This window comes from Argentina silus (genome assembly GCF_951799395.1).
Source record: "Argentina silus genome assembly, chromosome: Y".
Taxonomy (NCBI): Eukaryota; Metazoa; Chordata; class Actinopteri; order Argentiniformes; family Argentinidae; genus Argentina; species Argentina silus.
In genome coordinates, this window is record NC_139654.1 from 41,494,583 (window position 1) to 41,500,908 (window position 6,326).

At 41.3% G+C, this 6,326-nt stretch overlaps 1 pseudogene across 1 annotated transcript in view; it reads left to right on the forward strand.

Moving 5' to 3' along the window:
* The window catches only part of LOC310824129 (cytochrome P450 3A27-like), a 113,559-nt pseudogene extending 108,578 nt beyond the window's left edge, over window positions 1–4,981 (forward strand). The window contains exons 3-8 of the transcript in view: window positions 815–942; window positions 1,065–1,140; window positions 1,335–1,495; window positions 3,698–3,913; window positions 4,117–4,279; window positions 4,865–4,981. The product of the transcript in view is annotated as a cytochrome P450 3A27-like (transcript). The remainder of the gene's footprint in view (window positions 1–814; window positions 943–1,064; window positions 1,141–1,334; window positions 1,496–3,697; window positions 3,914–4,116; window positions 4,280–4,864) is intronic.
* Window positions 4,982–6,326: the final 1,345 nt, after the last annotated feature.

Here is a 6,326-nt window from a genome sequence, read left to right on the forward strand (position 1 = left end):
ATAATGTATCCTGTATGGATGTATATTCTCAGGCTATATAAACATTAAAATAATTCCTGTTTCAAACATGATATTAATATATGTTTTGCACATATTAATCCACGTATCAATCATGATATTTTTCCATGTATCCTTCCCAACTCAGATGCTCAGGATCATGAAGCAGCACTCTGGTAACTTGGTCAGCAATCTGAAGAAGACGGCTGATAACGATGAGCCCATTGAACTAAAGGAGTGAGTATTTATCTCCGAGACGATAAGGTGAATTTGTAATTTCAGTGAACTCCCCCTTTAATTTTGTGGTTGTGGTTCTGGTGGTCAGAGATTGTGTGGTTGTGTTCCAGGTTCTTTGGACCATACAGTATGGATGTGGTCGTCAGTACTTCATTCAGTGTCGACATCGACTCCCTCCACAACCCCTCCGACCCCTTTGTGACCAACTTCAAGAAAATGCTCAAGTTTGACATCTTCAGCCCACTGTTCCTCACAGTCGGTACAACTGCCCCCATATAGCTTTCAGTCATTTTGTGCTTAATAAATGAAGCTATTGATTTCATTGATTAGACTGACATAAACCACACTGCCAATGGTTTGCGCTCTACTCATTTGACAAACACATGGGCCGTGTCCAGAACCAACCTCTAGTTCCTAAATGCTGGACACTTGGAGATCTGAGTGGATTGGATACAGAAGTGTCTAGGGATAGAGCCTAGGAGTTGTTTCTGGACAGGGCTGTGCATTGAATAGGATTGGAGTCACGTATCATGGTATTTCCTGTTCCTGTTTGTAACCGTGGCATTTCCTGTCCATCCAGCATTCTTCCCCTTCATGGGTCCTGTTATGGCAAACATGGAGGTATCCCTATTCCCTGCCTCGGTCACAGATTTCTTCTACGCTGTCTTTCAGAAGATCAAGTCCAATCGCGTGGCTAGCACCAGGAAGGTATGTAAATATAACTGATCAAATATACGATCTTCAGCCAGTATTGTGTAATACAATTGTAGAGATTTGGTAGCATCTGGTAGTTCTCATGTGATTTTGATCTGACGTAAGCCTGCTTCCAGAGTCGGGTAGATTTCCTGCAGCTGATGATAGACTCGCAGAAAGACAGCAACTCAAAGGGAGAGGAGCAGAGTAAAGGTGCCTGCCTTAAACACACACACACACACACACACACACACACACACACACACACACACACACACACACACACACATCCACACACACACACACACACACTGTATACTAGCATCTAACACACAGACATACAGTACCTGCCTCAAACACCTATACCTACAAACACACCTACCACCCCATTTCTCCCATCATCATAGGATTGAGTGACCATGAGATCTTGTCCCAGGCAATGATGTTCATCTTTGCTGGCTATGAGACCACCAGTAGCTCTCTGTCCTTCCTGGCCTACAATCTGGCAACCAACCCTCACATCATGACCAAGCTGCAGGAGGAGATAGACACTGTGTTTCCCAACAAGGTAACCGCTCTGCAGACTCCTATATAGTACTATTCATGTGGAACAGGTGATAGTGACAGTGACAGTGTGATAGTGACATGATAGTGACAGTGTTTTAGAGGGTACTGATGAGTGTGTAACTGCTGTGCACTGCAGACTCCTACAGATGGTTAGATAGGTGACAGTATTTTGCAGTGTGCTAATGTGTCTGTAGCATCCCTGTGCAGACTTCTGCCCAGTATTATTCATTTGAAACAGGAAGTAGATAGGTGTTGTTGGAATCTTCAGAATAGTTAAAAGGCCAGTACCTGAGGACCTGAGGGATCTACAGGGTATATACCTTAAAAGCATGTCTGACATGCAGTGGTGTGCATGACCATAGAGTGATTTCTAAACTAATACAATTATCTTAAAATAAATTATAAAACTAACAGGTAATCAGTGCAGAGACTTGTGTGATATGTGCTCTCCATCTGACTCGTGCTGCTGCATTTTGTATCATTTGCCAAGAGCTTTCTTTGGTCGACCAGACAGGAGAGTGTTACAGTAATCAAGGCTGCTAGTAATACAAGCATGCATTCGTCTCTCAGTGTCAGCCTGGGAGAGGAAAGGATGCACCTTTACAGCTGTGTTCTGTAAAGGTCCATGTAATATTCAAGCGTTCTAAAAGCTTCCTAACGGTTGTAATGACTATCTTTAATCGGTAGCGATCAGGGAACAAGATCCCTTATAATAAATCCCTTATGAATAAATATTTCATTTACGAACGCTGTTTTGGTTCGGAAAACACGCTTTTTAAAATGCAGTGTCCTACCTGACATTCGGTTTGCATATAAACATGTTGTGAATGCCAGGGGTGTTCTAGGGGAGTAGACTGACTTTTCTCTGGTGGCTGCCTCTCCCAATCGTGTGTGCATGCAGAAACACAACAGCTAATGTCCAACACTGCAAGTTCATTTCGGGGGGATATATTATTATTAGGGAGGATGTTGTTGTTTGGACAACTTCAGACAGAATTTCTCCACGATGGCAGATTTCCGGCAAACTTACTTACTCTTCTTTAAGTGATACAAATGTGTTTTAGTCACATTCTTGATATGGGTTTCAAAATTAAGATCTGAGTCAATGGTAACACCTTGTTTTTTTGCCTGGTGCTTAGTGTTACTGTAAGTAGTGTCTTTAAGTGTGCAGACAGTTTGACCAGGACAAGGACAAAGAGCATTTTGGCATCAGCATTAATTAATTAATTCTAAGGTCATTAAGAACCTAGTTAATAACTTAACAACATAGTGCTATCTCAGTGCTATGATCGGCACAAAAGCCAGATTGGAACATGTCAAAGGTACAGTTGGGAATAAGGAGATTATTTAACAGTTTGAACACCTTTTTTTCAAGAATTATTATTTTTTTGCTTAAAAAGGGAAGGTTGGAGATTGGCCTAAAATCGCTAAGGACTGAAGTGTCTAAGTTACTTTTCTTCAGGAGGGGTTTCACCATGGTAGTTTTAGGTGCAGATGAACAGACCCCCACTTTGCTGAGCATTTCTGTATGCTCAGCAAAGGTTACTAAATCATTATCACAGAAGGAAGCTGTTGATGGTGTACTATTCATATTCATATTCATCATGAAATTCTCATCTGCTCAGCGACATGGCTAGATAAATAATAGAGTGAAAATATATTTTTTCCCCACTTCTAATAGACTGACATGCATTCATGTTTAGCCAGGTTTCAGATAAAAACATTACAGTGCAGCTTTCGCTCTGAGATAAGATCAATAAAGGTTTTGCCAGATAGGGACCTAATATTCAAAAGCACCATGGTAATGTTCTCTGGGCTGTTCGGTGCTGCCCGGCCACAGTTAATGGAATGGATACCAAGTTATTCACATTTGAACCACCTGACAGTTTTCTTGTAGTCTGTCGACTGTGATAGGAAATAATAGACTATAGCACATTCAGTATTCCAAGCAGTCAATCCACTAAAAGCAGCGCAGTTTAGTGGCATTTTGACTTCTGATTGATCCTTGTGTACATCTATCATTGGTGTCATGAAATTAGGCTATGCAGATTAGAATAAGTACAGTACTGTGTTCATTTCCCAAAAAAAGAACACAAAAAACTAACAGCTCTTCAGATTTGCGACGAAAAAGAGTTAGTTCTGGGCTACGGCTACGTGAACGACCAATCACTAGTGCTCATGTGAGTGTAATATCCCTGTGCAGGCTCCTCTCCAGTACGAGGCTCTGACGCAGACTATCTAGACAGCGTGATCAACGAGTCTCTCAGGTTGTACCCCATCGACTTGAAAGAGTCGCCAAGAAATCTGTTGAGATCAGCGGCATCACCATCCCCAAGGGTATGGTTGTCATGATACCCATCTGGACCTTGCACCGTGACCCCGATGTGTGGGAAGACCCAGAGGAGTTCAAACCAGAGAGGTAATGGGCCACATCTTAACCACAACCACAATATCAATCACAACAGCAACGATAAGAGCAGTGTTCCACAAACAACCATAAAACAAACCTAAATGCGACGACCAAACACAAACAGGTTTCTTCAACCATGTATAACCATCATATTACTGTGATTTAATTGATATGTTCTTTAACCCCTCCTCCTCTGAACTCTCCGTGTGTAGGTTCAGTAAGGAGAACAAGGAGAGCATCGACCCATACACCTACATGCCGTTCGGGTTGGGCCCACGGAACTGTATCGGGATGCGATTCGCTCTGGTATTGTTGAAACTGGCGATGGTGGAGATTCTACAGAGGTTCAACTTCACCGTCTGCAAAGAGACAGAGGTGAGACAAAATAATGATACAATGATTGTAAATATAATTTTGTACCTATGACTTTGTTGCGTTTCTATATGTAGCAGAGGTGATTTTGGAATCACACTCGCGTGATGTGGTAGCCCTGCCTGAGACATGTAAACTGAAGTGTCGCCCTCAGACCTTGAGGATGTCCTCTTGGCTTAATAGTAGCGTTTGTGTCTTCCACATGGGAGACCCGGGTTTGAACCCCCATACTACAATTCTGTACTTGCGTACTGCATGAGTATGTACTCCCCATTTAATTTCCCAGATTGCATTTTTCAGTACTAGGCGCCAATCATCCTCAGTATAGGCTACCTACTAAATGATGGAAGTGTGAGATTTAAAAAAAAAGCTATTTGTATTTCTGCAAAACTTCTCGAGACTTCATAGGGCCATTTTAATGTATGTCGACCCAAGAGAGGTTGTCCAGGAGTTTGAGTTTATTTGAATTTATAGTGCAATGCTACCCGAACGTAACAGTGACACTGTATTAGGTAACATTCATAGTGTAACGCTGACATCTGTTTTACTCGTTCCTTCATACTTTAACTGTGTGTCAACTCTCACCAGATCCCCATTGAGATGGACCTACAGAACACTCTGATGCCCATACGGCCCATCAAACTCAAGCTGCTGTCCCGCTGCCAGGAGTCCAACGACAACCAGCTCAAAGCAGACAGCCAGTGATGAGGACCTGCCCTGCTGCAGGTCTCTCAGTTATTATGTTACACATAGATCTAGGATCAGCCCCAACACTGGCTACTTTCAAAAATGGGCTTAAAAAAAAAAGAGGGCTTCGCTTTTGCCTTAAATTGAAACTAAATTGGCGCTAATAATTGCACTGTGACCCTAAAATGCACTGTGACTTTTATTCTTTTTTTATGTCTTTTATGCGTTTTTATTCTAATTTTTCTTTCATGCTCTTTCCTTTTTATCTATTTTACGTAAAGCACTTTGAATTGCCTCTGTGTATGAAATGTGCTATATAAATAAACTTGCCTTGCCTTGCCTTGCCTCGCCTCGCCTCTGGGCTCTGCTGCTACTGTATGCTGCTCTCTTTGTATCTGTCTATTAGTGGAGGTCCAGGACTCGTTGTACAGAGACAGTTGTTGTCTGTCGTCTGCAGTGCAGGGATTTGCATGTGACTTGTGTATGTTTTGTACTCGTCTGGTAGTGGGTCTCTATCATCACGCTAAAAACGTGTGTATAATCACAAACTAAATCATAACATGAGAATGAACAACATGCCATCAAAACATGACAATAAATAGGTGTTAGATTAGATTCAACTTTATTGTCATTGTGCAGAGTACAAGTACAGAGACAACGAAATGCAGTTAGCGTCTAACCAGAAGTGCAAAAAAGCAGAAAAGTGCAATGTGAACAATATATACAGGTAGAGCAGTATAAGCAATATATGAGCAGTATAAGTAGTGCAGTATAAGCAGTATATGAGCAGTATAAGCAGTATATGAGCAGTATAAGTAGTGCAGTATAAGCAATATATGTATTAACAGTAACATTATAAGCAGAATAAATATAGAATGCAGTATGAACAGTATAAGCAGTATATGAGCTGTATAAGTAGTGCAGTTACCAATGTATTGGGTCTATCTATGGGTATCGTAGTGCAGCAGTAGTCAAAATGTACCTGCATTTTATCGGTTGAAGTGCCATCTCATCTGTCATAAGATTTGACTTGTAAAACTGAAAAGTAGGATACAACTAATAGCCTAAATGTATAAACACAGACCACAACCAAAAAACAACATGGGAAAATCGTTTACGCATCCTCTGCAGCAGGAACAGTGCAGAGAAAAAGTATGTACAGTAAACCCCATAACTGAATACACTTCATACGCTTCAGCGCGACACAGAACGCTACATTGAGGTGGCCTATACTGCAACAAAGTAAAAAAAATGAGACAGACACGTGTCTTCAATAACTTGCATGTTTTATCAAAATACAAGCATTCGGCACATTGTTAACTTGTAGGAAAGTTTAATCAGGTTTTATCAATTGTATTTCTTT